The sequence below is a fragment of the Lathyrus oleraceus genome, chromosome 2 (genome assembly GCF_024323335.1).
Source record: "Lathyrus oleraceus cultivar Zhongwan6 chromosome 2, CAAS_Psat_ZW6_1.0, whole genome shotgun sequence".
Classification (NCBI taxonomy): Eukaryota; Viridiplantae; Streptophyta; class Magnoliopsida; order Fabales; family Fabaceae; genus Lathyrus; species Lathyrus oleraceus.
Window position 1 is genome coordinate 116,033,646 of NC_066580.1, and position 17,543 is coordinate 116,051,188.

Below are 17,543 nucleotides of genomic sequence, written 5' to 3' on the forward strand. Positions count from 1 at the left end.
GTAGTGTCGGTTTTGCCGACACTGATAAAAAAAATAACTTGTCTTAAATGATGTACGTAGATAGAGTCCGTTAGTGTAGGCTTAGCCGACACTAATAGTGTCCGTGTCGGTGGCCGACTCTAAACTAGGAGGCTAAAATGACTTATTCTAGTAGTGGCGCTTGCTAATGGGCCTTGGTTTATTTATGATCACTACGTCACAGTCAAAGAATGGAACCCTGATTTTCATCCAGAAAGTGACACCATTGATCATGTAGCAGTTTGGATAAGGATTTCGGGGTTGTCGATTGAATACTATGATACAAAGGTTCTGTCATTCATTGGAAACAGGATAGGCAAGACAATAAAAATGGATAAGAACACTATGATGCATGAACAATGGAAGTACGTGTGGCTATGTGTCAAGGTAGACTTATCCAATTCATTGATGGAAATGTTCACCATTAAGGATAGGAAGTATCATGTGGAGTATGAAGGTTTACACCTGTTGTGTATCAAGTGTGGGAGATTTGATCACTATAAAGAAGGGTGTCCAGAGAAACATGAACAACAAGAGAATGGAAATGTTTAAGATGCAGGAAATAATACGAAGGGAAATAGAGATGAAGTAGGAGGTCCTTGGACAGTGGTTCACAAGGCAAGGTGAACCCGTAAGCAAGGAGGGAATACTTGGAAAAATTCATAAAGTTTGGTGACCGGAGATCAGGGAGGAGGAAAAGGGACGGGAGATCACGGTGGATCCATGAATGGTAAGAGCCAAGTGAAAGTGAATGAGGGCATGGGAGTCACTGGATCACAGTTTGATAGACTTAATGGTATCATTGATGAGGAAAAAAGTCAATCAAATGGAAATCAAGAGACGATGATTAGTATTAATATTGAGGAAGAAGCAGGTAAGTAGAAAGATCCTAAATCAACTATTTCATTGGTCGAAAAATGAAACAATAATAATGTGACAAAAGGTTGTGGGATGAGTAATGAAAATAAAGATGCTAATAACCTAGGTGACAAAATCATGATGGAAGGAATTAAAGAATCAGATGTGGAAGGCACTAACTTTAAGAGCCTGGATGATACGAGTATGAACATGGTTGAAGAAACTCCATAATAGTGGAGCTTTTCAAGGTTTTCCATTTTCTTTTGATGTGATCATGATAAATAGACAATATGACATTTTGGTGTGGAACTGCAAGTGAGCAGTTGGTACAAGCTTCTTTAGATATTGCAACCAATATGTGAACACTAATAAGCCGCAAATGATTGTTATTGTTGAAACTAGATGTGAACCTGCTAAACTTGAAAGAGCTTGCCAAAGACCAGGGTTTAATGGCTTCCTTACTACTGACAATCAAGGCTATGCAGGAGGCATCATTGTAGATTGGATAGAAGAGGCGATGAAGGTCACACTGATTACAAAAAAATCCAATTCATGCATATTTACGTGAAAATGTGGGAAGACTTGAAGAGCATTAGCCATAACATGAATGATCATTTGCTTGTGGATGGTGATTTTAATGATGTCATGCATGAGGATAAAAAAAATAAGAGGATCTCCCATTGGTTACAGCAGATGTAACAAGTTCTGGAAAAGAATTGAGCATTGTCGACTGATGGATATATGAGTTATGGGTCCTAAGTTCATATGGAGAGGGCCAATTTTTAATGGTGGGCAGAGGATTTATGAATGTTTAAATAGAACCCTGTGTACTGATAAATTGAGGCTTTTCTATCTTGATGGATATGTGAAAGTGCTTTCAAGACTTAACTTCTCATATTACCATCCTTTACTTATTAGAATGCCTGGGAATGTGCGAAAGGTGAATAATCCCAGCTTCAGGTTTGAGAGTTCTTAGCTTACAAAAGAAGATTACTATAACATGCTCACGATGAATTGGAAAGACAATAAAGAAATACACATAAACTTAGAGAACCTCAAACAAGGTGTCAAGATTTGGAGGCTTCGTTCTTTCAAGCAAGTCATCAGACAAAAGAATGAGATTTTGAGGCGTCTTGAAGGTATTCAAAGGCATATACAGGCTGAGAATAAAGTTGGAGGCCTTAGAAGACTGGATATGAAACTTCAAAATGAGATGAGTGAGATTCTTGAACAAGAAGAATTGTTGTGGTTCCAAAGGTCTAGGGCAAAGTGGCTCATCGATGGGGATCGTAACACTAAGTATTGTTATATAAAAATAATGCAACATAAGAGGAGAAATACAATTGTCATGATCAAATATGACGAGGGGCAGTGGGTTGATGAGAAATTCAATTGAAACAATTGTTCATTAATCACTACAAGAACATGTTTGCTTTGCAGGACACCAAATTTACTTGGGAGTAAAGTAAACTCACTCACCCTCAAGTTGAGAACGATATTATGGAGAAGCTTGGTAATGATGTGACTGATGATGACGTTAAACATGCAGTTTTTTGTATGAATCCTTGCAAGGACCCTAGGCCTGATGATTTTCCAGCAGGTTTCTACCAAAAACCATGGAATGCCGTGGGAATAAATGTGTGTGAATTCATCAAGAAAACTTTCCAAAATCCTAGTGAGTTATCCTTGATAAACCAGAAAGACATTTGCCTTATTACTAAGGTTAATCAGGTTGAGCATGTAAATTACTCCAGGTCAATATATTTGTGTAACATGCTCTATGAGATTGTGAGTAAAATTATTATGGAGAGACTCAAGAGCATCATCCCTAAACTTGTCTCGCCCTTTCAATATGGATTTGTCGCAGGTCGCAACATTCATGGGAATATAATTATTGCTCAGGAGATATTGCATTGTATGAATAACTTGATAGGGAGGAAGGGTTACTTTATGATCAAAGTGGATCAGCCAAAGGCTTATGCTAAACTTAGTTGGGACTTCATTTGGAGAACTATGGTTGAAATTAAACTTCCTATGAAGATTATCAATATTATCATGCATGGTGTGACTAGTCTGGAGACTAACATCAAGTGGAATGGAACAAATTCTAAGTATTTTTGGCCAAGCAGAGGCATTAGAAAAGGTGATCTAGTATCTCCTTACCTATTTGTGTTTATGCCTATACAAGCTCTCACGTCTTATATCTTAAGTTGTGGATGAAGGTAGCCGGAAAACTATTCGCAATGGTAGGAGATGACCTATGGCTTCTCGTCTTATGTTCGTCGATGACCTCCTTTTATTTGGTGAAGTCAATCTTGCTCAAATGAGTTGTGTAATGAGAATTTTGAACAAATTATGTAGTATGTATGGATAGAAAATAAACAAAGATAAAACCAGAATGTTATATTCCAAGAATGTTCCTAGGAGCATGCGTGATAAGCTTGGAAGGATGTCGGGTTTTGGTGAAATAGTCGCGCTTGGTAAATATTTGGGTGTTCCTCTTACTAGAAAGGCTCCATGGAAATAGGATTTTCACTACATTATCGACCAAGTGAATACTAAGCTTTCTTTGTGGAAGGGGAGTTAACTTGCTTTTGCATGGAGAGTGACTCTTGAAAAGAGTGTTATTGAGTTTATCCCAACATTTCCTATGATGACATCTACCATCCCGAAGTTGTGTATTGTGAAATTCATAAGATCCAAAGGAGGTTCATCTGGGGGGATAATAGCAGTAGCAGAAAACATCATGCCATCAAATGAGATGTTGTTACTAGCTCGAAGAGCGATGGTCGACTAGGGTTGTGCAAGCTGGACATTATGAATAAGGCTTGCATTTTAAAACTTGGTTGGAAGATCCAAAATAATAATGGGGAGTTCTGGTGTGATATTGTTTGGGGTAAATACGACATAAATGATAACAACAGAGACATTTTGATGAAGCCCACATACTCAAGCCTCTAGAAAAGTATTGCAAAAGTTTGGCCGAGAATGGATAAATACAATATGTGGAGTGTTGGAGACAAAATTGATGTGAATGCATGGAATGATGTTTGGATTGCACCGAATGTTTGCATTTCTGACCTTCAAATTGTTATCCCTATGCACATGCATAATGCTAAATTGGCGGATATTGCTCATGAAGATGCTGTTGGAATTCAGAGGATCTGAATAATTGACTTCCAATGAATATGCTCCAACAAATTGATGTTATTGTGCCTCCTTCTTTCGGCGTAGGCCCACATGTGAGGATTTGACTTGGACACGATGGAAAACAATTCAGTGGGGGAACTATGTACAAGTTTCTTGATGATTGTAGAGGAAGAAGAAGTAATGTGCCATGGGAAGATATTTGGAAAACTTAAGCAACGAAAAAAGTTTAATTCTTTGTTTGGATTCTTCAACATGATAGATTGATCACTAATAGTCGAAAGCATTACATGGGACATCGAAGTGCAATGTGTTCCTATTGTAATAACATTGAAGAAGACACACTCCATATTCTTCGGGATTGCTTGGAGTTCGAGAAAGAAACCAGTAGTGGCATTATCATCGTGTGAAGCATAATACATAGTTGCTTCTCTTTGTGCATGTCAAGCAACGTGGATGGTGAATATGGTCGAAGAGATAACAGCGAAGAGTCATGGAACAATTACCATGAAGATCGACAACATGTCAGCTATCAATCTGGCGAAGAATCCGATAGCACATGGTCGAAGCAAGCACATCGAAATGAGGTTCCATTATCTTCGAGAGCAGGTAGCAGATGGAAAGATGAATGTAGAACACTGCAGAAATGAGAATCAGCTTGCAAACATCACGACGAAGAGAGTACAGGTTGAAATGTTCAGAAGACTAAGAACTATGATGAATGTAGATAGCTTAGACACAATGAATTAGGTGATGTGTTGAATTATAATTCCTTGTGTCGAAGCATGTTGCTCGACAGGAACAAGGAAGTGTCGAACCACTTAGTGTGTTAAGTTGTGTTAGTGTGTCGAAGTGTCGAAGCATGTTGCTTCACACAAAATTTTGACTTATGCCTATATCAGCAGTGTTAGCTATTTTGGGCTTTTATAATTTTGAGTTTTGACTTGAGGTCCAAGTTAACCTAAATCTATAAATAAAGGGAGTAACCCTTATTTTTGTAATGAGGTGAATAGAGCATTCATAACATTGTATTCACAGTATTTTGCAGTTGCAAAGTGAATAAGAAGTTTTCCACAGTTTATGGGCAGAGAGAAACTCTGCAGAATTTAAATTCTTTTTTTCCTTCATCGTTCTTTACTTTCTTTCTTTCTTCATTGTTCTTCTCATTTCATTGCTATTGTGTGGGTAATAACAATCTTGTTCATCGAGATTGATTGAAAATTTTCATAGGTTTTGGGGGATTTCCAACTGTTTCTCTTTTTCTTTTGTTAAATTTTGAATTATTTTAATTACATCTTTTTCTCTCATATAAAAATTTATTTTAGAAAATAATAAATGGTTAGTTTTTATTTATTTTTAAAATCAAGCATTTTAATATTGATATATTGTCTAGATGTTGATTATTTATTAATTTTTATATTTTTTATAGCAAACAATTAAAGATAATTTTAGCAAAAACTATAATTAATACTATTTTAAACTGTGAAAGTAACAGTTAAAACAAAATTTCTTCAAATAAATATAAAATCAAAAAAATAAAATTTCTTAAAAAAAAAAAGTTACCCTAAAGATCAGAGATAGTAGTATATAGCTAAGTATCCTTTTTCTCTGTTAATGACAAACAAATAAAAATCATTTAATTTCATTATTATAACCATATTTATTATAGACAAAAATATTAATCTCATTAAGTCACATATAATCATTTATGAATATAATCAAGAGAATTTTCATGTTTTAAGTATATTACCAAAAGACAAAAGTTTAATTAGAATTGAATCATATACGTTCTTGTCTACAAATTAATCCTCATCTCAGTACACTTTATTGTTGGAATCATTTAAAATGATAGTTATTTAAAAATTTTAAATACAGATTAAAAATATAATAATATTATCTTAAGATATTATATTTTTACTATAAAAAAATTTAATGTATTAAAAGTAGTGAAAAAAGTAATAATTAAAATATATAATTATAAAAGTAATAATTATTTCTACATTATAAATGATAATAACATTCATTTTGAAACAAATTATATTTTATAAAAACTAATTTTATTGTATACAAAATCCTTCATAATGCCAGTATGAATAGTGTTGGGGTCAATTCTGGAGGCAACCTCTTAGAAAATCTTTCATAATTCTAATAGGAGTAGATTCAAAAATGTGAGTTTTTTTTTTAATATCCAAGTTTTTTAAAAAAGTTTCAAAAATAAACATTTTTTCAAAAAAATTATAAAATTGGGCAATTTTTGCCCTAATTTTGTACATAGGCGCCACCCTAGTTGGCGCCTACCCTTGAAGGGTAGGGCAAGTCGCCACTAGGAGTGGCGCCTACACTCTATTTTTTTTTTTTTTATTATTATTTTTTTGTTAATATTTTTTTTTTAATTTATGAATTTAGATTTATTATAAATTATATAAATTTATATTAATACATATATATAAATAAAATTATTTACAAGATTAATATATATATATATATATATATATATATATATATATATATATATTAATTTATATATATATTAATTAAATTTATAAGTAATTAATATTATTTATAAATTTTTGGGAAAATTAGGGTTAATCATGTTAAGGTTAATTTATCAAGTGCGACACTAATTAGGGTTAAGTAGATTGGTGTACAACCTAGATCTTTTCCTATAAATAAAGTGTTATTTCCTTGCATTTTCTTCACCACTGTTTCCTATCACTTTCATAATTCTAATAGAAGTAGATTAAAAAATGTTTAGAGAATTACATATGAGACACATCTTTAAAAAAATATTAACATATGAATACCCTTCTCTGTATATGGAAGCTATGAAAAGATGTGTGTGAAAAAAAATCGGTATACAAATCAGGGGCGGAGTCAGAAATATTAACATGTGGGGCAAATAAATTTTAATTAAATTAATGTATGGTTAATTTATTTTTAATGTTATTAAAAATATATATCTTTAAGATGTGATCAAATTTTTATTTAATATTTTATATCTTATATGGTTAGATATTTGATTTTTCAATTAGTTATTATTAAAAAGACAAAAAAGAATATACATCGATAATTTAAAATAATTTTATAGTGTCGATCAATCAATAATTTATACTCCGTCAAATCACACATTTATTTTAAAATTATATTGATGACATGGGAGATTAATGAATTTTTATTGAAGAATAATGTGAAACTATTTTATACTTTCAATGCACCATCTTTAATCTCTCTATTGAAAAATTATTTTTATTGCTCATAACTTTTGTACACAAAATAAAAATTAATTTAAAAGTAAATACATCATTATTTTTAAAAAATTGTTGATTTATAATATCAAAAAATAAATATACCAATAAATATAAAATATTTTTACCAATATATTTTTAAAAAAAATATTAATTTAGTAGGAGAAATATTTTAAATTAAACTTAAAAAAAATACTAAATTAGTAAAATATTATTACTTAAATAATATAAAAAATATTAGTATAATTAACTTTAAAAAGTAAGTGGGAGCAACAATCTCCATTGCACTATATGTTCCTCCGTCCCTAATACAAATGTTCCAATTGTTTCTTACTTGCCAAGGTATCAAAGATGACTTATGGAAGGTTTGCACTACAATGCTTGAATAAGTTTCAACCCATAGCTTGGATTAGGGGTGTTCGCGGTGCGGTTTGCGCAATTTTGATGCTAAAAGTTATCCGAAACGCAAGAGAAAAAAATGTGCAGTTTGGTTTGGTTTGGTTGGCTTTTAAAAATAAAACTGAACCAAACAAAATCAATGCGGTTCGATTTGGTTCGGTTGGTTCAGTTTTTTACAATTTATTTATAAAGCCATACGTACACATATAGATGAGAGATTAGAGAAAAGGTGCGATAAAAATAAAATTGAAAGAGAGAACAGTAGCATAAAATGAGAAGGTGAAAAAGAAAGAATATAAAAGAGTAGATATTAGAGAACAAGAGGCAAGATGTATATGGAAAAGAAGGCGCAATACTGTTAAGAAAGATTTGAGAAGGCTGAAACTGAAATCCTAAGTGTGAGGAAGAGAAAATCGTTCGTAATCTTAAGACTAAGGCATGATAGGTTTATGTTTGGGTTAAATGTGAGTTAAGTGAAAGTTGGATTGTAACATAATGCGGTTTGATTAGGTTTGGTTAAGTTTTCAAAATATAAACCGCAAACAATCGAATCCCACAGTTTTCTTAAAACATGTCCCAAACACATCCTAGCCAAATGTGGGTTTTGCGATTTATGGTTTGATTTGGCTTGGTTTGCAATTTTCTATTGGGGTAGTTCGGTTTTGAACACCCCTAGCTTGGACCAATCATTATAGATTGCAATCTCCATGACTCTAATGGCAGCAAAGAACTCAAATAGGTAGGAAGAAGACCATCAGACTTGATTATCAAAGGCAAAGATAAAATTACCATGATTGTCTCGAAAGATTCCACCACAACCAAATGGAATGAGATTGTGGTTATATGAACCATCACATATGCATTTCATTTAGTCTAGAAGAGGAGGATTCCATAAATCTTTTGTAAGCCCTTGCTGTCTCCCAACGGTGCTTTCAGAATCAATATTTCATCGCCATCATACACCTTCATCTACTTCTTTTCTAGCTTTATGTTGTACCCTTTAGCAAGTAATCGACATATTCTTATCAAGTTACTTGTCATCAAAGTACATACAACACATCAGTGATATTGGCCTTTCGACCATCCTTTCTTACCATATATGTTTCCTTTTCCATCTGATGTGATGTGTCAGCCATCTACAAACTTGATCACTTTCTTGACTGATTCATCTAACTTGGTGAACCAGGTTTTATTACCAGTCATATGTTTGCTACATCCTAAGTCTAGGTACCACATGTTTATTTGCTCATTACTCGACTGAGTATTTGGCATTAGTAGCACATCATCAGAATCACTATCTCCAGCATGTGCATATTGAGCTTCATCATTATCTTTTGCTCTTAATACCTTCTTTCTTCGATAGTCTCGAGCATAATGACCAAATCCTTGACAGCTGTGACATTGAACCTCCTCCAGGTCAACTTTCATCCCCAAATACTTGTTGTCCATGCCTTTCTTGATCAAATCAGAGTAATTCTTTGAATTCTTGCTTGACTTATAATCATTAGCAAGATTCTTTCCTTGTTTCGCCTTCTCTTTTCCAGATTTCTTGATGAATCTTGCTTGCAATTCCTGTTCAGCCACCTTCTCCCTTTCTGAGTTCCTCTGCTCTAGCCTCATATCATGAGCCTCTGATGAAGCTTGAAGTTCTTCCAACTTCATCTTAGCTAGGTTCTTGGATTCTTCAATAAACACTACAATGTAATAAAAATTTGCAGTTAGAGATCTCATTACTATCTCAATCTTCTTTAAATCCTTGATTGATTCGCCACACGTCTTCATTTGTTTCGTGATTAACATTAATCTTGAGAAGAAACCAGCAACTGATTCAACTTCTTTCATCTGTGTTATCTCAAACTGCTTTTTGAGCGTCTGCAACTTCACCCTTTTCAGTTTTTCGTTTCCACCATACAAGTTCTTTAACTTGTCTCACACTTCTTTAGAATATTCCTCTTCAATTATCTTCCCGAACACATTAGGATCCACACATTGGTGAATCAAGAACATAAATTTACCATCTTTCTTCCTTTGATCCTTGTGTGCAGCTTTCTGAACATCGTTTGCATTCGCTTCTAATATCGGTACTCCATCATTTATGATTTTAACCACATCTTGAAATATGAAGATGACGTGCATCTATGCAATCCACCGTTCATAGTTCTCACCTTTGAAAACCGGTAGATTTTTTGGAAATTGCATTGAAGTTATATTTCTGTTTGCCATTTAAGAATCTCTCTAAATTGTAACTCGGACTCGTTGATACCAATTTGTTGGAACAATTAGCGTTTTCAAGAAAGATGAGAAATAAGAAGTAAGAGAAAAGAGAGAAAAACTGAATTGTAAAAGGGAAAATATTATTGTAAGTTGTTATGAAAAATTGTAATTTGAATTACGTATGCGTATTTATAGGCAACCAAAACACACGTAACTAAATGTAGTATTCGAATCTGTCGAATATTTACTTACACAATTCGATACATATACTAACTACACCTATTTCGACTAGATAGAACCAAACCTTATTGAATCCCAAACTTGAACACACTGAATTATTAGCTTCTAATTGTAACGGTTTCTTATTTTTATTATAATAATTATTAATAATAATAAAAATCAATTTTAATGTGGTCCATAGTTTTGGGATTTTGGTTCTGAAAAAGGGTATGATTTATTTTGGTTTTAATGTAAATTGATAAGACCATTTAATTGGGTGGTAATGAGTTTTAATGGTTTTAATGACCATTCAAACCTATAAATAGTCTTTGGTCCCCAAAGCTTTCTCTTATCAGAAAAGAAATACACCATCTATAGGAACATAAGATCAATATATGTGATTTAATTTTTAATGATCATTATGCCCAGGTCCTGATCCATAGCATTCATGAATGTTACCGCTAGGCTGCTTTGTTAAACATGTATTTTGTTTCTGTTCATATCCATATGATTTCATTTTTAATGATCATTATGCCTTATTATTTAATCTTTGAATTAAATTTGTGCATAAATTAAAATTGATTTATAATGTTATTATTTTGTTAAGCAATTGTATAAGAGATCTTATTTATTTAATTTTTCTCTCTCATATAATTGAGTTACTATGTCTAGTGATCGTTATAATTTTGATTAATTTGGATTAGCCACAACATCCTTAAATTAATTGAGATTATCTTTTTAAAGTTTTGAGATCACATAAATTATTAGACATAAAATTGTAATTAATTATACGTGGTATAATGAATTTTATCCTACAGGAATTTTAATTATATTTGTATGATTAATTAGGATAAAATGTCAAAATATATTCATAACTTGCCCACACGAATTATGAATTGGTACATAATTTGATAGTTTTATCATAAAGTATTAATTTTGGATAGAAAAACAAAATTATATCATGCACGTAAAGTGTGAGGTTTGAAGAAATCTATCGCAATTTTTTTTTAAATCTTATTACATTAAAATTTAGCCCACAGGTAATTTTTATGTTGCAAGATTTATTTTATGGTATGTTTATATTGATAATACATGAAATTTAGATAATATTCATGCCTCAAATTTTGACATCAATTTTGTTTATCTTTTTAGCTTCTCAACCTTCTAATTTTTCTGATATCCGATGTGATATTCCCGAGCTCAGAGGAGATAACTATAAGCCATGAAAGGAAAGAATTCTCCTCCATCTAGGATGGATGGACATAGATTATGCTATTAGGAAAGACGAACCACCTGCAATTACAGATGAAAGTACTCCAGTTGCAATCGCACTATATGAGCGGTGGGAGAGATCCAACCGACTCAGTGTGATGTTCATTAAGACTAAGGTCACAGGTGGAATACGTGGTTCTGTCGATCAACATGAGAATGCCTGTGATTTGCTGAAATCCATTGACGATCAGTTCGTCACTTCTGAAAAGGCTTTGGCAAAAACATTAATTATGAAATTTTCCTTCTACTGACTCACTAGTGTGAAAGGTGCGCGTGAGCACATAATGAAAATGCGTGACATTTCAGCTCAACTTAAGAAACTTGAGGTTGATATGTCTGACTCCTTCCTGGTGCACTATATTCTGAACTCTCTTTCGTTTGAGTATGGGCCTTTCAAGATCTCCTACAATACACATAAAGAAAAATGGTCAATCAATGAATTAATGACCATGTGTGTTCAGGAAGAAGAAAGGCTTGTAATGGAACAGAGTGAAAGTGCATTACTGACAAGTGTAACACCCCGATAATAATATGATAATTTTTTAAATTAAGTTAATAATATATTTATTAATTTAATTAGATAATTGGATTATTATTATTATTATTTTGGAATTATTGAATTATTATTATTATTGGGATAATAATATAAAGTGGAAAATATATAAGTGTGAAATAAGGAAAAAGAGTCTCATTTGGAAAAGAAAGTTTTCACGTGAAACAGAGAAGCGATTGAGAAAGTGGAGAAAGGGCAAAGAGGCAGAGCAAGAGGAAGAAGATTGGAGAAGAGAAAAGCTTGGAGATTAGAGATTGCCGGATTAACTCAGGTAAGGGGGGTTTATCGTCGTTTAATGGGTATTATGGGTTAGCATGTAATGGGTAGTGATAAACCGCTGAATTGACCCTAATTGGGACTGTGAATGCTGAAAATTACGTTGGATAAACTGTGTTAAAAACTGTAATTGAATCGATAGTCGTGTGAGTCGTAATTTGCTGGACGTATAGCTTGTTACAGAATTGGAATTGGAGGTCCGGAAGTCCTCCAACGGCGGAAAATACGGAGAATCCTGCATTCTGCCTTGTGTTAGCGCAGGAACAGCTTTCTGTCTTGCGTTAACCGGTTAACCCAGGGTGTTAACCGGTTAACACTGTGTTGTATTGTGTAAAATTGCTGTTTTGTCTGCGTTAACCGGTTAACCCAGGGTGTTAACCGGTTAACACTGTTGTGATTGCTGAGATATTGCTGTTCTGTCTGCGTTAACCGGTTAACCCAGGGCGTTAACCGGTTAACACTGTTGTGTTGTGCCAGAAAGCGTGTTTGTGCTGCGTTAACCGGTTAACCCAGGGCGTTAACCGGTTAACACTGTTGAAAAGTGGGAAAATTGGTATTCTAATGTTGTGAACCTAATTGGGGATTGGCCTGTATCGGTGTGTGATATAGTAGGGATTATTTCCCGTTGTTTTGAGTAGGATAGGTATTAGTAGAGTGTGCTAATACTATGATTGAACTATTTGGCATGACATGATATAATTATGTGATAAATATGCTGATGATGTGTGAAAATATGCATAATGCTGTGAATGTATATATTATGCATGTGTTAGTGAATGGACTGTTTTATGGCTTACAGTGTGAGCATACGTCCATTGTGAATTGTTGTTGATGATGTTGCATTGCTAGGTGAATTAGCATGCATATTGTGGCCTTTATGGTGGTAGCTAATTCCCATGGTGAGGAATTAGTGAGTAAATCATTGTAGGTTGTTGTTGATGTTTGCATGCTAGGTGATTAGCGTGCATGGCATAGCCCTTGGGGTGGTAGCTAATTCCCACGGTGAGGAATTAGTGAGTGAGTCACTAGGTCTCAAATGAGTGGGACTAGTGAGCTTGGTAGCCGTACCTGGATTTGGTCGGTGAGGTTGAACTATATGTTCACGAATAGTCGGTACCGCATGCATGGAGTCTCATTGCATAATGTATGTATGTATGGCGTATAATATGAATGGATGTATTCCAATATTATACGTGTGTTTTATTGATGTGTTGAGTTTGAGTATGATGATGATGATGATGATTATGAGTTGATATTGCCGTTGCTGAAAATGTGTGATCTGATTAGGGTGATGATATGTGTTAGATTACTTCACATTGCATGACATTTCATAATGCTTATTATATCGATTGAGGAACTCACCCTTACAACTATTTTTCAGGTAACGAGCAATGAGTTGAGTAGAAGCTAATGCTTGGAGTCTAGTGTAGTCTCCTTAGTGGGTCATGCTCTGATAGATGTAACATCGGGAGGGAACATTTTAATTGTGTTGTTAATGATTGTTGAACCAGTTTACATGTAGTATGTTGCATGTTTTGAATGATCGATTTGATCTCTATCCGCTGCGTATTATGCAACTGTTTTATTTGATAAATAAATGAGCATGACAAGCTACTTTGATGAATAATGTGAAATATTGTGTGACACCCTTAATTGCATATTTACTCTGATAGATATATATTTGTTATTTTGATTAAATATTTGGGGTATTTTAGAAGGGTGTTACATTAGTGGTATCAGAGCATAGTCGGTCGAGTCGAGTCGTAATTATTCTGTTTCCCCTGTACGGGATAGGTGTTGTGTAACCCTATAAGTACTTATTGTTTTAGCTTGTTGGGTTTTCAGAATAGAGATGGCTGGAAGAGGTAGAGATGATGCTGCGATTGCTGAGGCTCTGGGTATGCTAGCTGGAGTACTTGGAGGGAATCCGAATGTTGTGGGAATGGGAGCTGCTCGTCAACTGAGTGAGTTCCAGAAGAACAATCCTCCAATGTTCAAAGGAGCATACGATCCAGATGGCGCTCAGAAGTGGTTGAAGGAAATCGAGAGAATCTTCCGAGTGACTGAGTGTGCCGATAACCAGAAGGTCAGATTCGGTACGCATATGCTGTCAGAAGAGGCTGATGATTGGTGGGTTGCTACCCGCACTGAGTTGGAAACCGCTGGGAATACTGAGATCACTTGGGCTGTGTTCAGAGAGAGATTCCTGAGGAAGTACTTTCCAGAAGATGTCAGAGGAAAGAAAGAGATAGAGTTCTTAGAATTGAAGCAGGGTAACAAGTCTGTTACTGAGTATGCTGCTAAGTTCACAGAGCTGTCGAAGTATTACACTCCCTATGATGAGGCTACTGGGGAATTTTCGAAATGTGTGAAGTTTGAGAACGGGTTGCGTCCCGAGATCAAGCAGGCTATTGGATATCAGCGGATTAGAGTGTTTTCTGATTTGGTTGACTGTTGCAGGATTTTTGAACAGGATTCCAAAGCCAGAGCAGAGAGCTATCAGCAAAGGGTTGATAGGAAAGGCAAGAATCAGAATGATCGTGGAAAACCGTATGCAGCTGGCAAAGGTTTTCAGAAGCAGAGTGGGATGAAGAGGCCTAGTGGGGGAGACTCTAGCGCCCCTGCTAAGTGTTACAGATGTGGTCAGGCTGGACATCGTGTCCATGAGTGTACCAGTGCTGAGAGGAAGTGTTTCAAGTGTGGAAAAGGTGGTCACTTGGCTGCAGAGTGCCGGTTGAAGACTGTGACTTGTTTCAACTGTGGAGAAGTGGGCCATATCAGTCCACAGTGTCCTAAGCCGAAGATAGAGAATCAGTCAGGAGGCAAGGTCTTTGCCTTATCGGGTTCTGAGACTTCTGCAGATGATCGTTTGATCAGAGGTACGTGTTATATTAATGGCTTTCCTCTTGTAGCTATTATCGACACAGGTGCTACTCATTCCTTTATATCTTTGGATTGTGCTGTGAAACTTAAGTTAGAGATATCTGAGATGTTGGGTAGTATGGTGATTGATACTCCTGCGAAGGGTTCAGTGACTACTACTTCAGTTTGTTTAAATTGTCCTTTGAGTATTTTTGATAGAGACTTTGGGGTAGACCTTGTGTGTCTTCCACTAGTGCAGATTGATGTTATCCTGGGTATGAACTGGTTGGTGTTTAACCGAGTTTATATCAATTGTTTTGATAAGACTGTGATCTTTCCTGAGATTGAGGAAGGGAAGAGTTTGTTTCTATCAGCAAGGCAGGTGAATGAGGCAGTAGCAGATGGGGCAGAGTTGTTTATGCTGTTAGCGACTTTGGAGGCTAAAGATAAACTGGCGATTGGTGATCTAGCTGTGGTGTGTGATTTTCCTGATGTGTTTCCGGAAGAAGTGAATGAATTACCGCCAGAGCGTGAAGTTGAGTTCTCGATTGATTTGGTACCTGGTACTAGGCCGGTGTCAATGGCTCCGTACCGTATGTCTGCTGTTGAGTTAACTGAATTGAAGAGTCAGTTGGAAGATCTGTTGGATAAGAAATTTATTCGTCCGAGTGTGTCACCGTGGGGTGCACCAGTGTTATTGGTTAAGAAGAAAGAAGGTACTATGAGGTTGTGTGTGGACTACAGGCAACTGAATAAAGTGACGATCAAGAACCGGTATCCTTTGCCGAGGATTGATGATTTGATGGATCAATTGGTTGGTGCGAGTGTGTTCAGCAAGATAGATTTGAGATCTGGGTATCATCAGATACGTGTGAAGACTGAGGATATTCAGAAGACTGCTTTCAGAACAAGGTATGGACATTATGAGTATTCTGTAATGCCTTTTGGTGTGACTAATGCGCCTGGAGTATTTATGGAGTATATGAATAGGATTTTCCATCCGTACCTAGATCAGTTTGTTGTGGTGTTTATTGATGACATTTTGGTGTATTCGAAATCTGAAGAAGAGCATGTTGAGCATTTGAGAGTGGTTTTAGGAGTTCTACGAGAAAAGAAGTTATTTGCTAAACTGTCTAAGTGTGAATTTTGGTTAGAAGAGGTTAGTTTTCTTGGTCATGTGATTTCAAGAGATGGTGTTGCTGTTGATCCTTCTAAGATAGACGCGGTATCTAAGTGGGAAGCTCCGAAGTCAGTTTCTGAGATAAGGAGTTTTCTTGGTTTGGCTGGTTATTATAGGAAATTCATTGAGGGATTTTCTAAGTTGGCGTTACCGTTGACGATGTTGACTAGAAAGGGGCAAGCATTTGTTTGGGACTCAAAATGTGAAGAAGGTTTCCAAGAGTTAAAGAAAAGGTTGACTACTGCTCCTATTCTGATATTACCGAGTTCGTCGGAATCATTTGAGGTTTACTGTGATGCTTCATTGTTGGGTTTGGGTGGTGTGTTGATGCAGAATAAGCAGGTTATAGCTTATGCTTCGAGGCAACTGAGGGTTCATGAGAGGAACTATCCGACACACGATTTAGAGTTGGCAGCTGTGGTATTTGTTCTGAAGTTATGGAGGCATTACTTGTACGGGTCAAGATTTGAGGTTTTCAGTGACCATAAAAGTTTAAAGTATTTGTTTGATCAGAAAGAGTTGAATATGAGACAGAGGAGATGGTTAGAGTTTCTGAAGGATTATGACTTTGGTTTGAATTACCATCCGGGTAAAGCAAACGTAGTGGCTGATGCATTGAGTCGGAAATCATTGCATATGTCTATGTTAATGGTTAAGGAATTGGATTTAATTGAGCAGTTTAGAGACTTGAGTTTGGTGTGTGAGAGTACTCACAATAGTGTTAAATTGGGAATGTTGAAGTTAACGAGTGGTATTCTGGATGAGATTAGAGAAGGTCAGAAATCCGATGTGCTTTTGGTTGATAAGTTGACTCTAGTGAATCAAGGTCAAGGTGGTGAATTCAGAGTTGATGAGAATGGTGTTTTGAAATTTAGTAATCGGGTGTGTATTCCGGATGTTACCGAACTTAAGAAGAGTATTCTTGAGGAAGGACATCGTAGTGGCCTGAGTATTCATCTTGGAGCTACTAAGATGTATCATGATTTGAAAAAGTTATTTTGGTGGCCGGGAATGAAAAGAGAAATTGCGAGTTTTGTTTATTCTTGTTTGACTTGTCAGAAGTCAAAGATTGAGCATCAGAAGCCGTCTGGACTAATGCAACCGTTGGCTATTCCAGAGTGGAAGTGGGATAGTATCAGTATGGATTTTGTTTCTGGTTTACCGAGGACAAGTAAGAATTTTGAAGCTATTTGGGTGATTGTTGACAGATTGACGAAATCGGCTCATTTCATTCCGATCAGAATGGATTATCCGTTAGAGAGATTAGCCGAGTTGTATATTGAGAAAATTGTAAGTTTGC